The 12,400-nt window shown below is 39.8% G+C and overlaps 1 non-coding gene across 1 annotated transcript; it reads right to left on the minus strand.

The window, feature by feature from the left end:
• Positions 1-9,007: 9,007 nt before the first annotated feature.
• LOC131897254 (U1 spliceosomal RNA) lies at positions 9,008-9,168 on the minus strand. The gene has a single exon (XR_009375615.1). It is a non-coding gene; the product is annotated as a U1 spliceosomal RNA (small nuclear RNA).
• Positions 9,169-12,400: the final 3,232 nt, after the last annotated feature.

The raw sequence follows: 12,400 nt of genomic DNA on the forward strand, positions 1-12,400 counted from the left end.
CTGTCAGGGATTGGGCCACATGCATTGGATGGATTACATCATTGAAGGCCACAGTGATCTTATAATTTAGGCCTTATCTGTATCCCATTTTAAAGAGAGGATATTGGAGATTTGGAAGATTTATTCAAGTTGGTAAGATAGTAAGAAGTACATCCAGCTCTGGAACCAGAAGTCTAATCCAGCATTCAATTTGTTTGGTCATGTTTTGCAGTTGTACCAAGTGAAGGCTTTCATTATGACACTTTCATCAATTTGGCTAATCTGCTTTGACCATATGTACCCTATTATTCTTTTTTTATTCTGCATTTTCTTTGAGACAAGCCATGTTCAGCAGTCAGCATGTTGTCTTCTAGGTCCGGGGCTAGCCTGTGTTGTAATTCAGTATCTGCCTAGACAGAGAAATTCACAATTTTGGTCCAGGAGAGTTCATCTGTGAGGTAGTAGGATTGAGTTTTATGTCAGCAAATGGAAGACAGAGATTAACACTCTCAGGAGGCCATAGACAAAGCAATCTAGAAGACATAGAGCACAGAACTTCAGGGGGCTACATTACATAGGGGCTCCTTCATAGTGGCTCCATTTTCTGACCCTCAGGAAACTATATCCTGGGTAGAATTAAAGTTGATCTTCCTGTGTTTTGTAGCCATTGGCCATGATAACTCGTTCTCTATAGATTTCCATTCAATCATTATCCCTAAGTCTTGGTTCACTTTGAAGTTCTAATTGATGGGAGAAGGTCTTTTTATCCTTTCTATGTTAATGATGTTGGATTAATGTTTCAATTGTTCAGAGGACTTTCGCCTGACTTTTTTATTTGAATCTTGAAACAACATTTTTAGAAGCCAGAAGTCCATCTGTTGTTGTCACGGTGGCTAGGTACACACTGCTAGTAAGAGGAAATGCAGCTAGGCAGAGTCAGGGCTGAGGTTATCTGTCGTTCCTTGATTATCTGGCCTTTCAGAGTGATTATGTCAAGGCCCTTTCATTCTTACTTCTCTCCCCTTAGTATCTGCTTGAATCTGCCATGATCATGCTGGTAGTTATCTGTATCACAGAGGGTAAGCCACATCTCAGACACACAATGCTTACTGTGTATGAACATGACCTGGTCAGGCTGACAGAGCCAGGTCATAATTTCCCAAAAAAATAGCAGAGTCATGGGAAAAAAGGTCATGAATATCATCAAATACAAAGCTTGACATTTACCAAGGACAATTGTTTCATCATAAAAGTATCAGGCTTTTGGGAGCCTTTCAATTAAGCTACCACAAGCTATTCTGCCTCTTCAGGGTGGTGGGTGGAGGCAAGAATAACAAAGTGTGTATGTGTGTGTGGATGGGGGGCCAGGGAGTGGAGGTGGCAGATGAGAAGGGGAAGACCAAAGGACACATTCTTGTGGTTTCAGGAGTAAATTGAGCTCCTAATTCTTTGTGAGCAGTAGTAGGATTAAGAGTTCAAAAGGGCAGGTCACACAGGGGCAGGGGGCCAGGCTGGGTCTTGCAGGGATGTGACCCAGGAAATTCTGGCAGGCTGGGCCCCCATACCTTCCCAGCAGGCCTCCAATTAGGATTTAATGGTCAAATGTGGAATGCATTAGGACATCTCAGCAGAAAGTCAACGTTCAAAGGAGCCGGATCTTTTTGGCTAAGTAGAAAAACATTCCTCCATGGTCAGTTTCCTCCTGAACCTTCTAATTCTGGGACCTCACTGGCAGTGGTGACTTTCAAAGCATCACATGTCAGTGGCCTCTGTGTACATTCACTATTTTCCTTGAACAAAGAAGAATAGACTCACTAGCTTGCTCCAGTATTTGAAGCAATGTGAAGAACAGGAAGGATTTTTGACACAGAGTTAATGTTTGAGGATTATATGAATATGCATAATGCGAAGGGAACATAGATTAAAAATACATATCTGCCAATGTATGAATATATCAAACATATGCCAAAATTTTTGCATACTTCTACATGTGTGCCTGCTGTATTTATTTAATATTCTTCTCTTAAAATTTGTCCTTATATTCTGCCTTGTCACATAGAGATGTTTGACGCAACTTTCCAAGACAAGACAGTATTCTGTGTGTATGTAAGTAGGTGTGTATGTATATGTTTGTATCTATGTATATTTATGTATGTATATATGTATGCACAAATGTTCAAAAGAAAGATATATGTAATATATAAATATAAACACACAAATGTGAGACTCTGTGTGAACTTTGTCTCTCTAAATGTGATTTAATATATGGATTTTTGTGTACATGTTGGTACCCATGAAAATGATCCTGGAAGTGGACATACAAGGGAGCAATCAAGTCCATGTGTACATAAAAATCAATGAATGTCCCTTGGTGATACATTTTGCTTTGTGTGAACATGAATGCTGTATATGGTGTGGGAATGCATGTCATACATGGGTGGACAGATGTGGAACTGTTAAAGGGCTTGCATTTGTGAATAAATATTGGATATGTGACTAACCAGTGAATTCAAATAAACTTAGATATGCACATGTACTGTTATGGATATTGGTTGTATGACTCTGTGAATATCTATGTCTCAGATAGGGCCTGAAAAGTGGTGAGATTGTCCAGAGCTTGCACAGTTTGGGGAGTAGGACACTTCGTGGATTTTTTCAGAATTAAGGAATGTTCTTCTTGTATTGGTGCTCATGACTTTCCTATTCTAACACACAAGGATGAAGATCATAAACTTCATCCTAGAAACTATACAGTCCCTATTTTGATGTGTCCCAGCATCTGTTTTGGGTTTCAAAGAGTTACAAAAGGAAATATGTTCCATTTCCTTCTAACATTACTATATAGTGTTCACACACACACACACACACACACACACACACACACACACACCTATACATGGTGTTTGGTGTAAGAACATCACCAGATGATGTATTTTGAACATTTGAATGTTATTATATCAGTGCTAAATTTAGGCTGACCAGGTCACACTGCTTTGCCTGGGACTTTTCCTCAGTGTTGAACTAAAAGTCCCAGATTCCAGGGAATCCCCTAGTCCTGTACAGACCAAGTCAATTTGACCCCTCTACCTGGATTATCATTCCTCACTGTAGAGTGAGGGAACCAAGCCTGTAACATACTCAGGAGCCATGATTTCTAATTCAATCTTTAAAAATTATTTATTTTGCTTCATGTGTGTTTGCCTGACTGTGTGCATGTGTGTGTGTGTGTGTGTGTGTGTGTGTGTGTGTGTGTATGTGTGTGTGCATGTGTATCATGTATGTTCAAGTATCCACAGACATCAGAAGAGGGAATCAGATCCTGTGGAACTGGAGTTATAGAAAGTTATGGGCCTCCATGTAGGTTCTGAGAACTGAATCCAGGGCCTCTGTAAGAGAAGCAAGTGATCTTAATCACTGGGTCACTGGGCCAGATCTCTGTCTTCTGTGTTTCATTTTGTGCAGGGGGTTAAAATGTGTTGAATCCTACCAGAACAATTTTTTTTTATGTGTAAAGCTACTTATTCCATTAGCACAACCAAGAGTACAGGGGGATCTTCCACTGTTGAAATCTCTTTGGGATTCCACTGATCCTAGACAGATGTGTGACCATGTGAAATCAAACTTCTGTGCCTTAGATGTAACATCTATAGAGTGAACACACACACACACACACACACACACACACACACACACACTATATATATATATATATATATATATATATATATATATTCAGTAAGAAGGCACAGAAGTGAAGAAGGTAATTTCTTATTTTACATTAAGGATACATTCAACCAATGCTATGCTATTGGTGTACACACACACACACACACACATACACACACACACACATGTATTTCACAGACTGCAGAAAAGATATATGCTATAGGTACTTTTTCAAAAAATGCACAGAATGTGGTTCTTGCCCTAAAAACATTAGTTGTACTGAGAAAGATATTAAGGCCATAATATTAATACTAGTTTTTTTCTAAGAGAGGGTAGTAGTTGTACTCAGAACAATTTTTAAAAACAATTCCTTGTCATCTTCCATCAGCTGTTCTTTCAGTAATAACTATGGGTCTAGCAGTGGGTTAGAAGTTAGAGAACACTTCCCAGAGTGAATCAATTCATCCATGGAAAGATTGCCTCTGAAGAATGAGGAAGGATACACGATTACAGATTGTATTAGAATCCAACTCCAAGTGTCATGCCCACAAAAGAAAGTGGAAAAGAAAATCTGGAAAAGGAACAATTTGGAGTCAGTATAGCAAGAACAATACCATGTGAGGAATACTGCTTACTGTTGATAAGGAATTGAATTATTTACAACTAGTACCTTGCTGTGAACAAAGAAAGCTGAAATACTCATATCAAGGTTATCTAAATGACTTTGAAGACATAGAAAAATTATTTTAATATAAGCTGATGCAGGCTATAAGGATGAGAGGCAGAACACACTGACATCTTGGGAACTGTAAAAGGATTTTCAGAGCTGAGAAGTCAACAACTTGAATTTGCCATATAAGAGGCTTCACTAGACAGAAAATTGGGATGGCCAACTGGCTGACAACTCAGGGGTGGAGACAGGAATTTACAGTAACATTCTGGAGAAGGGGAATAACAATGCATACATGAGAACTGGAAGCAAGAGATATCGAAGAGCTAGCTAGAGCCTCCCAACAGCCAGAACCGGATCTTTACAATATCCTAAACTCCTTTTAAGACTTCAGTCCCAGAGGACAGAACTCACTTTCTCCATCCTCAGAACACAATGACCTGAGTGTCTCTCTTCAGTGAATGCAAGGTTCACATGGGGAACAGGTGAAATAAGGACACAAATTACTCTGCTGAGGAGTTTGTACTTGATCCTGTGAATAACGAAAAATCAGCAAAGAGTTTTCAGGAGACAAATGATTTGTTTCAAATCTGTATTTTAGAACCTCACGCTGAACTTGGTAGTGTAGGGGTGGATTTGAGTAGATGGGGTAGTGCAAAATCCTATGCAGAAAGATGAATTAGGAAATGCCCACTGTCATCCTGATAGCATGTGCTGGAAGACTGAAGGAAGATTGCCTCAAGAGTCATGGAGGAAAACTGCTCACTACCTTTCTACAGAAGTGAGTCTTCACAGGTACACAGCCCTGTATCCTCATTCACATGGGAGAATCAGTTCCCTCCATAGTAAGAACATAATCCGAGCTCTTGGAAAGAGCTATTAGCCTTTTGAATACATTTGATAAATTTATATGTTCATGCTAGTGGTAAAGCTGTGTATGGCCTTAGAGCAAAATAAATAAATAAAAAATGATAGATAGATAAAACACTGCCTTTTATAGAAGAATGTCTGAATTCTGTTCACAGCCATTTAACATAGTAGCAGCTTGACTTTGACTAAGTTCTTTATCCTACCTCCCTGTATCAGTGACATAAAATTCGAGATATAACACCAGTATCATGATATTGTCAGAGTCTGCTGAAGAAAATATATGTGAAAGTCTCTTTGAAGTCCTTGAACAATAGTGCAAACATCAGGTATTGATTTTGCTGGGCAGAGATTGACATTAACTATTTAAAAGATAAGGTATCTGTTCTAAATTTTGGATCACTAGCTGGATGTGCATGGGATGTCTTCTAAACCTTGCCTTCCATAACAGTTTTATTTCTAAAGAAAGCTCATCCCCAGTGACGGAGCATTAAAAGAGATTTCAGCCAGAAGACAAGCAAGCTGATTGCTCTATGTCATTACTGACTCAGTTTTTTTTTCTAGAAGGACTACATTCTGGAGGGAGTTCCTGACTAACCTTATGATTACAACCTGTAAGGTCACAGACTATAAAACACCCCAGGACAAAACCTCTCTATTTACGGCTCTTCCCATGTGTGTGACCCTGTGTCCTCCAGCACATGCTTTATTTCAATTAACTTTTCACAGTCTTCTTGTTCCCATTTTTCTTTTGCTATTCAAGCACTGATCCTTTCTCTTCTTAGTAGCTTGTGGAGCACTCAAGACCCCATTAAAGTCAATAGACATGTGTCCTTGATTAACAAGAAAGATGAATGGCAATAAGGGTTATAGACAATGTGGATCCATGAAACACCTTAAACTCTACTGAAAATAAAAAAGGGCTTTGTCCAGAGTCTGGGGCTCCTGCTTCACAGTGAACAGATGGCTCAGAGTCATGGCATGACACCTCCACTTTCCTGTCATGTGGAGAGATGGAAATTGAGACAGTGCTGCAGAAGCACAGCACTTGAGTGAAAACACTTGGAGATCATTGTGGTGAGTAATCTCGATTTTCAACTTGACTGGATGATTGAGGGATGCATAGGATTAGTAAAACACACCTCTATATGCATTTTTGTGGATGTTACCAGAGAATATTGATATGTAGGATGGCAAATAATGGGGAAAGACCCACTCTGAATGCTGGCTGGACTATCCAATATATGAGGGGCCTGTGATGGAGTAAAAGTGAGATCAATGTAGGAGTTACTACTAAACCCCACAATGCCTTGCTTGATGGACTGAACCCTGTGAAACTATGAGCTAAAATAAATTCTTCTTCCTTTGAGTTGTTCTATTGGGTATATTATGATGTGAATGAAATTGGTACATTCAATGCAAGTGCTCATAGTCTTGAAATGCATCCTGCTTCATTTCAATCCTTAGCTAAATGCTTAGCCCATAATAATAATAAAGCCCTGGTTTTCATACTCTGAGGATGGAAGAATAGTTGAATTCATTCATTTTTTTCTTATTTCACATATGCATTCAATATCCAATTGACACTTACCATGTAACAGGCAAAATGAGGAAAACAGATAACAACAAATACAACTCCAAAATGACAAACTATGGTAGATTGACAAGGCAAATGTGAGCCCTCATACAGTCCCATATATATCAAGAAAACCCTCTTAGAAGTAACATTTGGACTATTATATGGATAATGAGTGAAAGCCCAAATTGTCTAGAGAGTAGAAATTGCTAACAGTGTCCTAGGCAAAGGCAACAAATTGAGGCAGGCTCCAGATTCAATAGGAAATGCGAGGAGGCCAAAGAGGCTGTGATTTAGGGAGTAAGAAGAGAAGAGTGAGCCAAACCTGGAGGAGGCTTGGAAGCTGCTGTGTCAGGTCAGTGTGAAACCATTCAACAGTGAAAGTAAGGAGTTGAAACTGATAATCTGTATTTGTTGCAACTATTACTCTGCACTACAAAGAACTGATCAAAAAGACCAGCAAGGGTGGAAGCATAGACACTAATGTTATGGATAAATCCAGAAAGGACACTGGCCTGGATTAGGATAGAAATTGTGTTATAGATGAAATGATAAATCCAGTGTAAATGGGAGGCACTACAGTAAAAGTGGTCTCTGATTCTTGAGGTTAACTAGGACACTGGCTTATGAGGAAATCACTTGGGGAACAGTGATTATTCTGATGAGGAAACATACCTTGCTGGATAGCGGACAGAAGGCATTCTTTTCTGATATCAACACGTTTCTCAAGCTCTACTCTGAAATTATCAGATTTTACTAAGTTTTCCTTTAACATTGAACTTCATTCATTGTGGCTTCTATGACTTATATGGATCTTGTTGCATTAGAAAGAGTTCAATCACTAGTACCTTTCTCTATAACTCAAATCAACAGAAATAAGATGAGGAAGTAAGACAAACATAAAGCTAAAGTATCATTTTTGTTAGTGATAGAGCTGATATCATGATGTGGGGCTGCTGCTTGTGATCAAGTGAACCTTCAAGCCCTGAACTTGGGGATTCCACTCAACCGCAATGGTATGTGCAGAGACAGTGCTGGTTAAAAGCAATAGAATGGAGTTGCAGCATACGACAGAGGCTCTTCCTCATTAAGACATCTTCCAAAGGAAAACACACTCTTGCACTGAGCTGTACATGTCCAGTTCTTCTTTCCAAGCTCAGCATTCAGATATAAGAAGGTAGAGAGGGGCCATGAATAAAATGACAACTTGACTCTACAAATTGAAGGAACTAGAAAGAAGCACTGCTCCCCAAAGGACTCAAATGAACATATTTTAAGAGGTTCTGTCTTCACTCTTATATCAGTCATGTCTGTACATATGCAACATAGCTCATGAACCATTAGAAAGAAAGGTCATGAATTGTTTGGTGTCCAAAGCTTTGTGTACAATGGAGTCAGCCCTTTGTAGCAGATTGCACCAGACTTTGCAGTCAGATTCAAAGTCTTGAATCCTATCATTGTTATTGGTTATATTTGTAATATTGGCTGATGTAATTCTTTAACCTCCTGATTTTCACCTGTGGAGCATAAATATCTATTTTCTAAGTGACTCTTGACATCAAGATACCATCTCTGTAAAAGCCTCTGGTGTAGTCAGCACTAATTAAATGCTATTCCTTTTTGTTCATTTTAAGGCATTTCAATAAATAGTTCCTAGGTTTCAGAACTCATCAGCCTTTAAATTCTGAAGAACTTTAAGTTTACCTCTATAGATACTAATAATATTTAGTTCTGATTTGTCACTTTACGGGAAAGAAATGGGTGGCTGGAGGGATGGCTCAACAATTGAGTACTGACTGCTCTTGCAGAGGACCTAGGCTTGGCTCCTACGTGGTGGCTTACAATCTCTTGTAATTGCAGTTCCAGTGGATCCAATGCCCTTTTCTGCTCTCCCTGGGCACCAGGCATGCAAGTGGTGTGCATACTTATATGCAGGCAAAATACTCATTTACAGAATAAAATTAGCAAATTTAAATAAAAGAAGTACAGTGCCTGTACTCAGTATTTTACACATTCAATAGAAAGCAAAGTAAGTTCTTTGAGGCAATAATGATTAGGTGCTTAGCTTTAAGTTTTGCCTTTTATTCTAGTGATAGCTTAAGAGACCTAGGAGGAAGCTGTCTTCCTACAACAGCTTAATTTTTGCGGTTCTTATGATTTGGTTACTTCAAGAAAGAAGTGGGATTTGGCCAATAAGGTATAGAGCACAAATTTCTTTTCTTTTTCCTTTTCTCTTTTTTTTTTTATTCAGAGGAGAGCATGAGCTCAGTCCCACTACCACAAATTATGCAGGCTAGTTTCCTGCATTTGAGGAAATTGCAGGGGTCAGCACATCTGGAGTGCAATAGATATGCCTCGCCCTGGGAAAACCACCTTCGTGATCATGGTATCTCCCCTGCCAGGTAAGTATGAACACAAATTTCTAATCAGATTGGCTTCATAATGCCCTAATTAATGGCTGCCATGTACTCTCTATTGTTAGAGGTCACATGTTGGCAAATTGTAAACAAATGCACCCAACAACCATAATCATGTCCACCTTTAAAATATGCAGCCATTGTCCTCTTAAGAAACTTAATATGGAATGTTACACCTCTCTGAGTCTGAATGCAGAAATTTGGGCTGTTGTCTCCTTAGTGAAAATGAGGACTGCTCATTTAATTTCACAACTGCAAATGAAACAGGATGACGTAAAAACATGTGGCTCAAAACGTCACCTCAATGACTGAAGCAATTGTAATACAGATGCATGCTTTCTCATTTTCTCATGGCAAATGAGGGGAGCCCATAACGGTCAAGTCCCATTCTTTGAAGATAAAGTATCTGACAGGCAAGAGGAATTCTCACGAGAGTTTAGGCTGATGTGGCTTTTCCAAATGCCTTCTAGCAAAGAACGACCACACATTCCACAGAAGCAGCTCTTGGAGAGATGAAAGCAATTTTTCCTAAGAGGAGCTGACATTGGTTTTTGAATCCCACAAAGCATATTTAGGTCATTTCTGGATGGGAAAAGTCAGCCTTGGAAATAGATGTAAATTATCTGAAACATATTGATGATTTAAGGGAGAATATGTTTTAGTCTGAGTCAGAATTCTGCCCAAGATATTGGTTATACAATACCACTGAACTTAGTCAACTGACAGCAATATTGATAACATGCAGCCAAATCTCTAATCACAATTCAGAACCTAAATAACTCTGAAAGAGAAACGTGTTTTTGAAATTTGTTGCAGATTCATTTGGTAACTGAAATCACTGGGGGTCTCTGAAGCCTGTATCAGTCTTAGGATGAATCTTCATGTCTTTAACTGAATCTTTAATCTTTCACTGGGAGAGAGTTAATGTGTTTGCTCATAGAGAGTTCAGCTCCCTGTAGGGTTTTCAGACATATATCCCCTTGTCTACACTGTTCAAACTGTATTACCTTTCTGAAAGTCCTAAGATCTGTAGATTCAAAATAATCTCTCAGGATCATACATGGTCACCAACTACATTTTCAAGAATTGGTTTATTTTATTATTGACATATTACTTATGCTTTTATCCAATCAACTCAGCACCAGCTGTACATATTTATTAATCCTCATACCTAAAACCCATCCTAAGGATATATCCTTAGGAAGAGATCTACAGTGTTTTCTCAAGTTCCATACACTGACAGATCATAAAGTACAATTCTGTATATCACTAAATTCTATTATAAACATTTTCTTTCCTTTCTGTTTTCCTGAACTGTCAATCACTATCTGTATCAGTTTTCTTTAGTTGCATATAGTAGGAATCTGAATCCAGCAGAAGGTCATTTAAAAACTTACTCTGAGTATTTGGTACTCAGAAATTGACAGTGGTGACATGGGTAACCAGCTGCCTGTGAGGCAGATGATGTTCTGATTTGGAGTGTTTGACAGTTTCTGTGGTGTTCATATCCTCTCTTTGCTCAATTTAAACTTGCCATGGCTCGATAACTGTATCTTTTTTTCTTTGGTATTTAACAACTGAATCTTGCGAGTTTTTATTTTTTTTATTTTTATTTTTTTTTTTATTTATTTATTTTTTTTTAATTTTTATTTTGCAATACAATTCAGTTCTACATATCAGCCACAGATTCCCTTGTTCTCCCCCCTCCCGCCCCCCTCACCTTCCCCCCAGCCCGCCCCCCATTCCAATCTCCTCCAGGGCAAAGCCTTCCCCACAGACTGAGATCAACCTGGTGGACTCAGTCCAGGTAGGTCCAGTCCCCTCCTCCCATGCTGAGCCAAGGGACCCTGCATAGGCCCCAGGTTTCAAACAGCCAACTCATGCAATGAGCACAGGACCCGGTCCCACTGCCTGGATGCCTCCCAAACAGATCAGGCCAATCAACTGTCTCACCCACTCAGAGGGCCTGATCCAGTTGGTGACCCCTCAGCCATTGGTTCATATTTCATGTGTTTCCGTTTGTTTGGCTATTTGTCTCTGTGCTTTATCCGACCTTGGTCTCAACAATTCTCTCTCATATAAACCCTCCTCATTCTCGCTAATTGGACTCCCAGAGATCCACCTGGGGCCTAGTCATGGATCTCTGCCTCCAGGTCCATCAGTAGTTGGATGAGGTTTCTAGCACGACAATTAGGGTGTTTGGCCATCCCATCACCAGAGTAGGTCAGTTCGGATTGTCGCTCGACCATTGCCAGCAGTCTGTTGTGGGGGTATCTTTGTGGATTTCTGTGGGCCTCTCTAGCACTTTGTTTCTTCCTATTCTCATGTGGTCTTCACTTACCATGCTTTCCTATTCCTTGTTCTCCCTCTCTGTTTTTGATCCAGCTGGGATCTCCCACTCACCCAAGCTCTCTTTCCCTCGACCCTCGCCCTTCACTACCCCCACTCCTGTCCAGGCTGTTCATGTAGATCTCATTCCATTTCTCTGTCGTTGGGCGATCCCTGTGTCTTTCTTGGGGTCCTGTTTTCCAGGTAGCCTGCCTGGTGATGTGAGTAGCAGTCCAGTCATCCTTGTTCCACATCTAGTATCCTGTTATGAGTGAGTACATACCATGTTTGTCTTTCTGAGTCTGGGATACCTCACTCAGGATGATTTTTTCTAGATCCATTCATTTGTCTGCAAACCTCATGATGTCATTGTTTTTCTCTGCTGAGTAGTATTCCATTGTGTATATGTACCACATTTTGTTTATCCATTCTTCAGTTGAAGGGCATCTAGGTTGTTTCCATGTTCTGGCTATTACAAACAACGCTGATATGAACATAGCTGAACAAGTGCTCTTGTGGTGTGGTTGAGCATTCCTTGGGTATATGCCCAAGAGTGGTATAGCTGGATCTTGGGGGAGATGGATTCCCAATTTTCTAAGAAATCGCCATATTGATTTCCAAAGTGGTTGTACAAGCTTGCATTCCCACCAGCAGTGGAGGAGAGTTCCCCTAGCTCTTCATGACTTCTTCCATGATGTCTGGGGCTTTATGGAATAGCTTCTCCTTAGGAGAACAACCTTGCAGCCTCTACTATCATCAAGTTTGCATAGCATTGACCCTCTCATTCCTGGATGAGTTACTCTCTCTACCAATCTAGTCAAGGACTCTTAGACGCATTATGTAATCAAGACCAATAGTACTCCCACACTGTTCTCTTTCATGCTCAATTGTTTATTC

Source organism: Peromyscus eremicus, chromosome 20 (genome assembly GCF_949786415.1).
Source record: "Peromyscus eremicus chromosome 20, PerEre_H2_v1, whole genome shotgun sequence".
Taxonomy (NCBI): Eukaryota; Metazoa; Chordata; class Mammalia; order Rodentia; family Cricetidae; genus Peromyscus; species Peromyscus eremicus.